This window comes from Colletes gigas, unplaced genomic scaffold, assembly GCF_013123115.1.
Source record: "Colletes gigas isolate AHSC1104 unplaced genomic scaffold, ASM1312311v1 Colletes_gigas_Sc00008, whole genome shotgun sequence".
NCBI lineage: Eukaryota > Metazoa > Arthropoda > Insecta > Hymenoptera > Colletidae > Colletes > Colletes gigas.
This window is the reverse complement of record NW_025106637.1, coordinates 4,403,306-4,416,309: the sequence shown is the minus strand read 5'-3', so window position 1 is coordinate 4,416,309 and position 13,004 is coordinate 4,403,306. Positions and strand designations below refer to the sequence as shown.

At 39.5% G+C, this 13,004-nt stretch overlaps 1 protein-coding gene across 4 annotated transcripts in view; it reads left to right on the top strand.

The window, feature by feature from the left end:
* LOC122396918 (heterogeneous nuclear ribonucleoprotein K) overlaps nt 1–13,004 on the top strand; it is a 149,742-nt gene that overhangs the window by 32,808 nt on the left and 103,930 nt on the right. For all 4 annotated transcript variants that reach the window (XM_043395688.1, XM_043395691.1, XM_043395684.1 and 1 more), the window contains exon 3: nt 10,477–10,532. The gene's annotated coding sequence lies outside the window, so the exon portion shown is untranslated. The remainder of the gene's footprint in view (nt 1–10,476; nt 10,533–13,004) is intronic.

Below are 13,004 nucleotides of genomic sequence, written 5' to 3'. Positions count from 1 at the left end.
AAGTCCATTTTAGCGAACGCTGTGTCGACGCGTCGCGACGCCGGTTACCGCCGGGGCTCTGTATAAGCAACGAGACGGCTACCATTGTTTCTACAGGGTATGTGATCACTGCAGGGTTCAATACGGTTAATATGGTATTTGGGAACTTACTCTTTGTCGATTACACTTACTGCTGGAGATATTGAAATTCCCACCGTGTATGGAAACCACTAGTGAATATTCTTTCATCGAGAGAGGATGGGAAACTTGCAGTGATACAAATAAGTATAATTCGAGTTCCAACTCGGAATAATTTTAACAATTTTCCTGTGAAATTTCTCCCGTTAGCGTTTACTCCGGGGCAATAAGGAGTTTTTTTTTAGTTTCTCCTGATTTCTCATCAGGATTTTCATAACTCCGAAACAAACACGAAAAGGCCGCTCGTTTACATAAACTTTTTTAATTATTCTGGCGCGCTGAACTCGCACGAAGAGTTATGGCCTCTAATATCGAAACACCGCGTGCAGTCTCGAAGTCGAAAAATCATAGAGAATCGAGTTTCTTTTTTTAGTAAACGTCGTTATTCCTTCGTGTCTACGTTATCCCGTCGACGAGCTCGCTATCGTAATGTCGTTGCAATTAGCTCGGAAGCTTTGCTCCTTTTATTTCGTCCAATTGTCACTTCACAAATTAATTCGTTCTTCTTAACGAAAGTCTAATACGATGTTTCGTGCTCTGCTTTTATCGTGATTAAGGCGCTCGTTCGTTGTACGACGATTAAGAAATAGAAGTCGGAAAATATCCCGTCGAAGAGAAACGTTGGAGCTCGTTGATGCGAGGTCAGTAATTAGCCAGTAATTAGTAATTACCCATGTAGTTTTCCAAGAAGCATTTTTCGTTTCACGAATTCTGTCGCAGGATCGAAAAAAAATTACAATTATTGTATTTTTAACAACGCGATCGAAGACTTCAGGGACGAGTCTTTTCATGGATGAGTATTTTAATTTGAGGTTTATTGTTATAATTAAAAATATCTGAGGCTTCCAAGTTTTCATTTTTTCTATAGTAATACCTTTATTTTGTACTTATTTGGGTGTCTACATATTGAATAAAATATTCAATCTTCCTTCGTACAAAAGAACAGATACAAGCCACTATACATAAATTAAGCAACTGTGAAAAATTAGTTTTTTGGTAGATATTAGACATACTAAATCAGATGTTAACGTCTAAAAAAACATGACTCGATACTGGCCACATTAAAGTACAGATTTGCTCTTAATTTGTGAAATAAAATCTACGCGTTTCTTATCGATTGCAGTTGTCAGTCGCTTTCTAAGTTAATAATGGGGCACAATAGGAACTCGTTGATACGAAAGATGACAAAGTCACGTCCGGAGGTCTTCGATCGTTTCCATCAGCGATGATGGAGCACGTCGATGACGTTTCCTTAGACATTTCACGCCTACGGAGCAAAGCGACCAAAGAAACGATAAATTCTGCCTTCTTGCTCCTCTTCTCTCACCTCCGCGCCTTTCTATGCCTCCCTTCACTCTCCCTTTCTCCCAGAACTTACTCGCGATTTCCGTTCGTTCACCCTTTTCCGGTCATCAGCCTCTCTGGTCTCCCGCTTCATCACATTGTTGTCCCTTCGCTGTTCACTTCCGCGATTGCTTCCCAGGATCATTTCTTCCCCAGCGTTCTCGAAATCGCTGAAAATCTCTGTGTTTCTCTCGCCTTTGCTAGAAACTTCCGTTAACCCTTTGCAGTCCCAAACACGTTTCGTTTATCGACAATAATCATAGCCTTTTCGAACGGGTACAATATATCTTTTGTTATTATTATTGTCGTCGTGTTACTCGGGATAAAATTTTCAAAATTCAAATTTACAATTTGCTTATTTTCATTTATATCCCACGGTTTATTTCCTTATTACAGTTAGAGAAATCCCGATTTATAATAATGTATGTAACGCAAGCAAAGCAATAACTTGCAAAAATATGTTTCGTCATGACGTATAATTTAAAATTAGTCATCGTGCGGTATATTTCGAAACACTTTCCAACGCGCAGCGCTGGTTTTCTTACGCATGTTTCACATATAACGTGTTTCTCTTTTTGTTCTTTGTAATTTACAATTAAAGCGTGCTGCACAATCACGTGTTTCTTGCGAACGTGAAATAATTAGATTCTGTCTTTAAGTGTTATTGTTCATCGGACGAGGACCGTCTCTGCTTGAACTAGCTCTGTAATATAATCAGAAATCACTCTAATCTTATCTTCACAAGCTTGTGTTGCAAATGCTGATGAAATAACTGTGAGAAGTTTACATCGAATCACAGTACTTTTAGTGACTGGATGACATCAGAATTGAATTAGTATCAGAGTCAACCTTCTTTCTGTAGAGATCAGAAGCTTGCTTATTTTTTGTTCTTTTATCAATTATTTAAAGGGATCCTTTTCGTAGGTTTGATCAACTACCATTTTTAAAAGTTTGTATATCTTTTATTTGAGGATTTATTCATTTTTTTTTTTAATTTTGATACCTCTGCTGAACTATGAAAAATCACCAACGACTACCATGAATGTTGACAGAGTTTTCAGTCGACCAAGAAAGCGTAAAATAACTGTTCTTCGTTAGTTATCCTTCGAACATGTTTTCCTTCATTCGTTGCATAGTTCTGGCCGTAGTTTTCAATGTCTGACCGGGAATCCTATTTCATCGCGATATTGAGTTTCTGATCACCTTACTTATTGGAATCCTATTCTCTCATAATTGGAAATTCAATCGCTGGAGCAAATTTGAGCTGTGCAAATGGAATTTGCGGCGCTAACCAGACCTCGTCGCTATTAAATAAGCAAACTGGAATGAAATAAGAATTTCCATTGATATTAACGAGCATTAGGGCAGGTCAGGATCGGATAATCAACGTATTTAAAAACAATCATTTTTGGTCACTGTACAAGAACAATTCGAAAACATTAAATCATAGCACAAATTAATCTGCGAAGCGTTTAAATAGAGATTACGATCGAGGGGGGATAGCAAAGTAACTATAAATAGTTAAATAAATATTTTGTTGGAAATTTAACTTAACAGGAAACATTATTCCTTATGATTAATTGTTAATAAAGTCAAATAAAGTAAATATTTCCTTCAGCAAGAATGATAGATTTTAGAGTATGAATGGAACACAATGCACGACACATTTGAAATTCTTCTTCCACGCGAAGTGTGTACATTGGTATTATTTGTGGAATACAATAACGTTTAAATGGCCACGTTGGCTCTTCCCGCGAACATAAATCTGTTTATTCCAAACGGCTTTTTCGCGTAATACACATGGAATCGATGCTTTACTCTCGAAAGCCACTTCTTCATTCTTGGTAAAGCGAGCGAAATCGAGGCGACAAATCGCAAATTCGATTCGCGAAAGAAATTGATATTTGCCCACATCCGAAGGCAGAAACATTTTTATAAGAAAGATAGGATATCGGATTCCAATCTCGGATTCTTGAAAGATACTCCGTGGAAGTTTGTCTTATTCTTCCCTTTCCATTTGTTAATCTGTTTCATCTTCGATATCCTTTCAGTATCGTTCTTCTTCGATTTGGAAGAAAACCAACGAAATCACCGTTTTACACCTCGCAAAATTCAAACTCTTGAATATAGTTACGCAAATATTCTCATTCTATAAAGATACAAATTTGATCGAGTATCTGTTATTCGAATGAAATGTTCGTCTTTGGTTGTTGAAGAAGTTCACCGTTTCCAAACTGCACTATTTCGTGGTTGTTGATTGGCTGCCATTTTGGCGTCGAGTGTTGGATGGCAAAACAATCGTAGATAATGCAACGGTGCTGGTTGATGCACGACTCGAGAGTTTCGAGCGGATTTTGATGAAGTTTGGCTCGATCGCGTTCGTAACTTTCTTGACAAATGGCCCCCCCCCCATTTTGGACAACGTTTAGACCCGTGAATCGCGAGAATGCGATATCGTAAGGTTAAGATCGTTCGGAAAGTCGTCGGGAATAACCAGATCCAGATATAGTGTCTCGAGGGTGGTTTCATGGTCATGGATTTAGGCGACTAACATCGGAAGATTTATCACGCGATCGTGGGTGAATTTCAATGCGTCCGTTCGCCGTAAATCGATCCGGCCACCGAATATTTTTCGCATTTTCCTACTTTTTATTCGTCCGTCCGTCGCAATCCTTCCAAACGTTCGCGTTACGAGGTTTTCACGCGGTATTATTGCACCTTTCAAGCAGATTTTCTGCCCTGGGACAGATCGATGCAAAACTAACTCGCCAAATAAAGTACAGCGTTGTTTCTACCCAAAGTGGAAGCCACGTTCCGTCCACGAAACTTTATTTTTGCGTTCAATTTAAGGCACAGCGTCCTGGACGGATGTCTCTGAGATCTGCTTCCTTCGCGAAATGCAACCTTCCATTTTACTCTGAATTTATGCTGATTAAATCTCCGGTGGTCGTGGCTGCTGGTTCGTCCTCGTCTGGAATGCTATGCATAAATAAATGCACAAATTGTTTGTCAATAATAATGTTAAATGTCTTTCTGGATATCCGTTTAATGTTTCGTTACGTTATTTCGAGCATTATCTTTTATGTTCATTCTTTTTAGGATAAATATTAATTCAGCTATTCGCAAGGAAACACGATCCCAAATGTGGGGTATTCAGTTTCACCAAATTTTAATAAGAATGTATAAAAATGTATGAAAATTTTAGAGTGGTTTTTCAGGCTATCCACACACCTTTAAGTACAGTCCGAAAATAAAGTATCGTTACCGTGAGAAAATTAAGATTGAGTATATTCGTAAACTTACCTCCTGATTCCCCTCAGGTAGTGGGAGCAACGTAGATCATCATCAGGCGTTCTCTGCTTAAGCTACTCGAAATTACTAGGGTACTTGAAACTAATTGTAGGATTACGTAGATTTCATACGAAGGACGCGTTATTGCCGAGGCATATTCGCAGGGTAGCTTTCTATTCAATCTATTTTCAAGTTATATCAGCAACAGATCCTCGTAAATGTCCTCCACCTAAATTACTCGAAGTTGCTAGAATACCTGAAACTACGAGCTTCAACTAAATGCAAGTTCATACACACAAAGGTGTATCTATTATCCTTGAATTTTGAACGTAATTCGGAGAGTAGATGCCGCGTACGCGTTGTCTCGTATATCTTCACTTAATTTCAATTTCAAGTACCTCGATTACTTCAAGTATCTCAGTTTCAATAACATCTACGTGGAATAACGCGAATAATCTGGAGCCACGAAAGCTGGGATTTGATTCACGCGAATTCGGGGTAAAATAAAAGGTTGTAATTCGCGACGAAGAGAACGAAGCAGACTCTGGCGTTATCTGGGTCGCTTTGCTTTAAATTGTACGTAAAAGTGTGGCTTTGTTCGAGGTATTTTCATTCCACTTTGGTTACAAATAGCCGGTGTACTTTCTACGTTGATCAAAACCACCGATAAGAATGACATCGTTGTATATCCACCGTAAAAAATCCTATTTTCTAGATTCGCTTTGCTCCAATTCGCCATGAGTAGGCAACTGTATGTTGGTAAGTTGCAATGGAACCGCGAGATAACCTCCGAAGATGAACGGCTGGAATTGTCACACACGAACGAATAAAATAAAACATTTTTCTCAACTGTTTCAACAATTCGTTCGCTATTATTTTATTTTTATTTCTGCCTGGAACAATATTTTCATAGAACATTTGCATTAAAACATTAGATATTAAAAAATAGACATTGCGAACTTGTCCAAGTACCTATCGTTGGCGCTAGACAAATCGTTTCTAATTTTTCTGGAATGCAAGTACCCCGCGAAAGAAAGTAGGAAACAATTCGAAGCTGGATTACCTGAAACAGACCATCGATGTTTTTCTCTCATCATTCTGATAGCAATTGCACGCCGGTTCTTCGGAAACAAAAAACACATTGTCCATTCACGTTTGACGTCGTCATCGTCACTGAATCACCTGTTTGTGAGGATGAAGTGACGTTACATAGAGCAACTTCTCAAAACTTCGCAAAACTCGAAAATATTTAGAAGAAAATTAGGATCATCGTGTCTTTTAACAAGTGGGCGAAACAAATATTCTTACAAATTGTCTAAATATATAAGTACCTCAAAACGTAAGATACGGTTCTACAAAGACCCAGGCAGAGCTAAACACAGTTAAAGATCTCAAGAAAATGTGAGAAAATATCTCAGCCTTTTTTAAAAGGTTCAGAATCAGTGGTTGGGATAGATTCGGTGGATCCAGCGTTGATAAAAGGAGAAACGGTGATTAAAATGGCGAAATGATTTCTGAAAAAACGGGGTATCGGTCGCGAAGAGTCCCCGGGAGTCAGGCGACGCATCTGGCGGGGTAGCTGGTGCCCCTCGGTCGCAGGGGGCCGTGCTAGGGGTTGACGATGGTGGTGGAAAGGAAGAAGCGGTCGCCCTCGCGAATTCCGACCCGAGGTTATAGCCGCTAATCGCGGCTGGTGCGTGGTAAGGGAAGGGAGAGAAGAAAGGTAACGCGCGGCAAGGCAGCCCAAGGTAGTGATATCGACCGTGGATATGTTGTTGATGCCAACGGTAACCATTGGTGACACGGAGCCAATTGACCAATTGCAGTGTTCACGGTGGCCGTACCCGACCAATCCGCGCACGTTGTGCTGCCGCTTTTTTGATTGGGCGATACCGGGAATAAGAGGCCAGTTCGAGGCCGCCGAGACCCACAAACGGACGTCGAGACACATCGAGTGGACACCGTCATCGTCGTTGTCGTCTACCACCAAGTGGGAAGAACTTCGTCGGACCGCCGATGTCCAGCTCCGTCGTCGACTTTGGATTTGGATTCTCTGTGTCCGTACCCGGGTCAGCCCTATGTAAGGCTCTCTTGCTTATTCCTCATCGGCACCGTTGCCCGAACGATCGAGTTAGCGTGTTTGTGTTCGTCTGCACCCAAGATCTCTATTGTTTGCTGCACAGAAACTTGCCTTGCGTTTGGCTGGACCTGTAGTAGCAGCCAAAGCCCCGACTGGTTTCCCGAGAACACTCATACCGCTGTCTTTGTCGATTCCCAAGGAAAACAGAGACAACGGTATGGGGAGTGTCCTTTGAAGATTCAGTTGACTTGAATCTCACCTGCAAAATCCAAGATACCCGCTGTTGTACTTGTACGGTCACTCGATCCTCAAAATTTAGGGTATTGTTTGCTGCACAGAAACTTGTCTCTTGCGTTAGGGTGCTTGGGTAGACCTACAGCAACAGCCCCAACTGCTGTCCCTGTCGTTTTAACAGAGACAACGGTTTGGGGAGTGTCCTTTGAAGATTCAGTTGACTCGAATCTCACCTGTAAAACCCAAGATACCCATCGTTGTACTTGCACAATCATTCGATCCTAGGACGTTTGCTGCACTGGTACCTGATCCTTGCGTCAGAGTGTTTCCATAGACGTAGCACTCAAGATAGGTCTTATTAGTCGTTGCACAGCTATCTGATCTTCGTATCCAGGTGTTTCAGTAGCATTAGTAGCTACAATCTACATATATTAATAGCTGATAGTCCGAAATTCGGATTTGGGCCATCTGAACCGTCTGGGACCATTCTTGATGGCTCGATCCTGAATTTTGAGACTACAGTTCTCCAAGCAAGACAAAGACAACAGCATAGGGAGTGCCCTTCCTAAGATAGCCCAAGATACTATTGTTTGCTGCACAGTTATGAAATCCTCGTGTCAGAGTGTTCCCATGAACCTGGTAACCAAGATCCACGTTATTAATTGCCGCACAGGGCACTCTATCCTCGTTTTTGTTATCGTTGCACCGCTAGCTGATCATCGTGCCAGAATTTTTTACCATCCGTGTAAATACACAAGGTTTTCAATCGTTTCGCGATAGTTGTTTCTCGCGTCGGATCGTTTGCACAGACCTAGCATCCGAAACGTTCACTTTTTCGGTCTCGTCGCGACGCCGGTTCCACCTTTTTACTTCCAGACCACTCTTTGAATTTTTCTGTAGCTTTGTCTAGGCTTCTTCGTTGCTCGGCGACCCATTGTTCATCTCTGTGTTTCCATGCCACTCTGGCGCGGGTCTTTACCCCGGATTGTTCTCCTGTCCTCCGACGAATTCCTCGAGTCGTTTAAATCCAGCCTCGCGGACCTCGCTCGAAACGACAGAATCGGACAAATTTTATTTACGAACGAGTTCTTTAAATTCATACATTTTTTTAACTCATACGAATGGATCTGATATTTGTATTCGTTGGTTGTGAATAAAATTTGTGTAAGAAATTTTGTTTAGAAACGTTTTCAAGTCAGATTTATCCATCGCGAAAAGACTTGTACTTTTCAAACGAAACCGTCTGCATCCCATCGAATAGAAACTCAATCGATCAAACACCGCGGAACCATCGATAACGCAATCAAATCAGTCTGCTTTCTCTCGCTTCTCGTTCCTCTTCCATTTATCAAATGCGGTACATCTCATTATCGAGTGCGCTAGTTTCGTAAACGTGCACCAAAATCATTAGTTACGATTTTTTTTTAAAAGGAATTTATAAAAAGTTCAGGTGGATCTTAAACTTATTCTAGCGTGACTTTACAATCTAACTATATATTCTCTACGCATAAATAAAATATTCTGATATTTTAATACACAAAAGATACGTTTAATGAATTTAGGAATTTCATTTTTTTTTAATTTTACACACTAGTATCGATTATAAAATGAACGATTTGTGTGTCTCAATTCACCAGAATGTTTTCTAGACTTTTTCGAACAAATCATAACTGAGAATTGTTGTGTATGTTCAAGAAGCTCTTGAATAGTGGATACGTAAGTACGTATTGTGTTATCTTTCATTGGTGATTGATATATGCAGCTTAAACGCTACGAAACAATTGACAGGAAGTCGTGCCCTAGATATGTAAGTACAGTGGCGATATAGTAGCCATATAGTCGCAATTAATTTCATTTAACAGCCACTCCAAGTTCTCCAGACAATATCTTGTTTCCGAATCGTTGAACTTTCGCCCGAAATGTTGAAGTCACTTTAAAATATAGAATCAGAAGCCAGTGACTCGGCTAAAACAGCTACTAAAAGAACTGTTTCGTGCATATAAAAATAGATGAGAATATCAAAGTTTGCCATCATAGTAAATAAACAATCAGTTTTAAACAACCTATTTTTATTCTGATGTCTGGAGTCATAGAATTGTTGGCGATTACATTTTGTATTTTGCATTTTGAGTATATTTTATTCATGGTTGTTTCGACCATCTATGTATTCACCCTCTGCAGAAGCAGAGTGTAACGTTTACAAATTTAAATGGGGATGGAAGCTTCTATATTGTCGCGAAATTTGTTTGATATTCTGTGATGTTTTCCACGTCCATTCATACAGTATTAGTAAAAGCAGTTCGAGGGGTAATTGTGAAACTTGCAATTTCTTCGCTGGTAAAATGATCTCTGTTCCGCCACGGGGGCAACCCGTGACCTTCGATTCGCGAAAATCGCTGATCGTTCGATTGTCGCGTCGACGAGTTTTTCCGACCGAAATGCGCCATCGGACGTAAGATATTATGCAGACCGAAAGTCCGTGAGAAGTCGGTCCCGATTAACTATTCATCGTCGTTTCAGCGAGCCACGCGTAGGCGTCCCAGTCGTGGAAAGAGTGCAGGATCCGAACCCTGGCAAAGTGGATTACACCGTGCTCCCGGGGGTTTAACACGCTTTTCGCTTCCCGGGCGCATATTTTACAGCCGGAGTCGCGCCCCCGCGACACGCTGATCTATGTGTTTGCTAATGGGGAAATTAAGTTATTTCATTATCGAACGACAACCGCGCGAATACGCCGCTGTTTTGGCGCCAAGATTCCTCGCTGGCTTCGAACGAGAAACGACGTTACAATAAGTAGCCCTAACGAGTTACGAAATACACCAAACACGTGAAACTGGAAATAATTGTTTCAAGGGTTCCTCCATGGCACCTTTTCCTTTCATTTCTCTAAGAAAAATTCCAAGTAATATTTTCAAAAATTTACTATAAAAGTAAATTGACACTCCTCTGTCTTCTCGTGGAACATTAATCATTCTTTTTCTCTTTGATATTCCTTCTTTTTGATTCTATCTTTTTATGATTCTGCACGATCTTGGTCAGCCCGTTGATTTTTTATTCTATGTGTAAATATTTACTAGGTATTATCTACTACTACTATTGTTGTTACTCAGTAAAAACTGAAACATTACTATTCTAAAATAAACAGTTCCTATGGGCGCTTCAAACCTACGTTAATACTTGTAAATTTTTGAATAATGTCATCGACATTAGGAATAGTACAAAATAACAAGTACTCCATTAAATACGTCTATTTGTTATGCTACAATTTGAAAAACTAGCGTGACAAGTCAATAGGTTTATTGCAACAGTGAAAGATAGAAACTAACCTTTTGTTGTCTTGTTTGTTTCAGCAAACTTTAATAGCGAGGAGAACGACGCAGCTGCGAAATAGGTGGTAACTCCGAAGGTGAGTTATAAAAATCAATGTTTGCAGCACTGATTTAACTAATATTTAAGAACGTTAGAGAAACTAACGACAAATTTATCGCAGTAGAAATAACAGTGAAGCAGTAGCTTCCATTCTGTCGAATCATTTGGAATAAAAATACTTTTTAAAACGTTTCGCGTCGAATTAGAAAGTTTTTACGCGAACCGGTAAAGGCTCAACGAACCGGTTAAAATAATCGTCGAAGGTAGTTTTTCATTCTTCTTCGATCGATCTGAAAACATCTAAATAATTCTGCTCAATTTGCAACGGAAATCACGGGCATTGTGATGGAAGAGCATCTCTGTAGTCGCTAATTAAACTCCTCTTTCAAAACGACGCGCGAAAGATTGTCTCTTAAGTCCTTCGTGGATTGCAAATGAGTGCCAGTTGCAACGATACCAGACAAGTATCTCTTTAATTGTTAATTGCACTCCGGTTTCGCACTCTTCCCCATTAATAGTGATCTCTCGATAAGAACGATTAACATCTCCATTGTTCGGAGCAGAGGTTTTCAACTTTTCCGTCGTTAGATTCTCTTTCGAAGGTGTACGTCAGAGTCTTCTGTTTCATTCAATCTGCATTAAAAGTTACGTTTTAAGGACACACGGTTACTGAACGTAAAATTAACTTGGAAAAGAAAGCATGCTCCCCGTTCGATTTTCAGCGTGGGAAACGATAGAGCAATAATCGAGAATTCGATTTATGTAACAAATTGATCGCATGGAACGTTACAAGGAATATTGTTATCAAATTGGAAAATAATCGGTTTAGCTGTATCAAAGTTGTCGAGCACACTCTTTAAAAAAACAGAAGCGCTGTGTCGACAATATTGCGTTTAAAATTTCATACTGAAATCGCTGGAGCTAATGGATTGTAACGTGCTTAATAGAACAAATTTCCATATCAAATATTCGTAAAACAAGTCTGCTCGTTTCCACGAGCATTGCATGTACGAACAAACTCAAACAATATTAAATACCTCTGGGAAAGTATTAGTAATTAAATCGTAATTAAATTAAATCAAATTAGCATCAAATTTTTCGAAATTTCAAATCTCTTGGTCTCAGATTCCTCGATAAACGTTTTGTATAAATAGAATCTTTGACAAAATCTCAGCAACGCCGATGGGGGATCCGTGATTTCGAAGTAACTGAATTTAGAGGCAAACGAACTCTTCCAGCGGCGAATTTTTTCACGACGCGCGTTTCCACGTTTTCGCGTGTTTTTCCCCCCTCTCTTGTCGGTTTTCACGCGCGAAAGCCACGTTTCGAAATGCTCGTTTGCCGATCACGTAAAGATAACGTGTCCGTTACTCGGGCCTCGCGGCCTGCATTCGAATGAACAGAAAAATAGGAGCCGCGTCGAAAGATAACGGCCGACTCCTCTCCGCGTTGTTCCTTCTTCTTTTATTTTTTTTTTGCGTGCAATAACGTATTCTCACGGTAGCGGCGGATGAATGGGAACGGTTAGAAAGTTCATTTGCAACTTTTGCATCTTTTAAACGTTCTTTCAAGCCGGAGCGATTCCCTCGACTGTGTTTCCACGGCTTCTGTTTGGTTCTTTCGATCGCGTTTCGTCATGATTTTTCATCCTCCATACACGTTACCATCGAAAACATTTCCTGATAACATAATACTGGTATTTGTGCCATAAAAGTTGTTCAACAATATTTTATCTAAAAGAGAATTATAGTTTTAGAATGGTTATGTACAAAACACGCATTATTTGTATTTTGAAACATTAAAATCGTCCCATCCGTTTAGGAGTTAAGACTTTTTAAATATACACATGAAATTTAAGGGGATTAGGCACGAAATTTCATTTATGATCAGACATTGTGTATTTTCGGTAAAGAATTTTTTTCTCGAAAGTGTGTAGGATTTTGGGGGTATGTCTATTGACCAAAACTGATTGTAATTGACCCCCATAATTGAAAATAATTTTTTTAGAACGATTAGAAATTTTTCATTTTCGCTGAAAATTTAGGCACCTCTTGAATTTTTTTCTCGAAACTGAGTAAGATTTCAGGAGTATGTCTATTGACCAAAAATGATTGTAATTGACCCCCATAACTGAAAATAATTTTTTTAGAACGATTAGAAATTTTTCATCTTCGCTGAAAATTTAGGCACCTCTTGAATTTTTTTCTCGAAACTGAGTACGATTTCGGGGGTATGTCTATTGACCAAAACTGATTGTAATTGACCCCCATAATTGAAAATAATTTTTTTAGAACGATTAGAAATTTTTCATTTTCGCTGAAAAATTTAGGCACCTCTTGAATTTTTTTCTCGAAACTGAGTACGATTTCGGGGGTATGTCTATTGACCAAAACTGATTGTAATTGACCCCCATAATTGAAAATAATTTTTTTAGAACGATTAGAAATTTTTCATTTTCGCTGAAAAATTTAGGCACCTCTTGAATTTTTTTCTCGAAACTGAGTAGAAT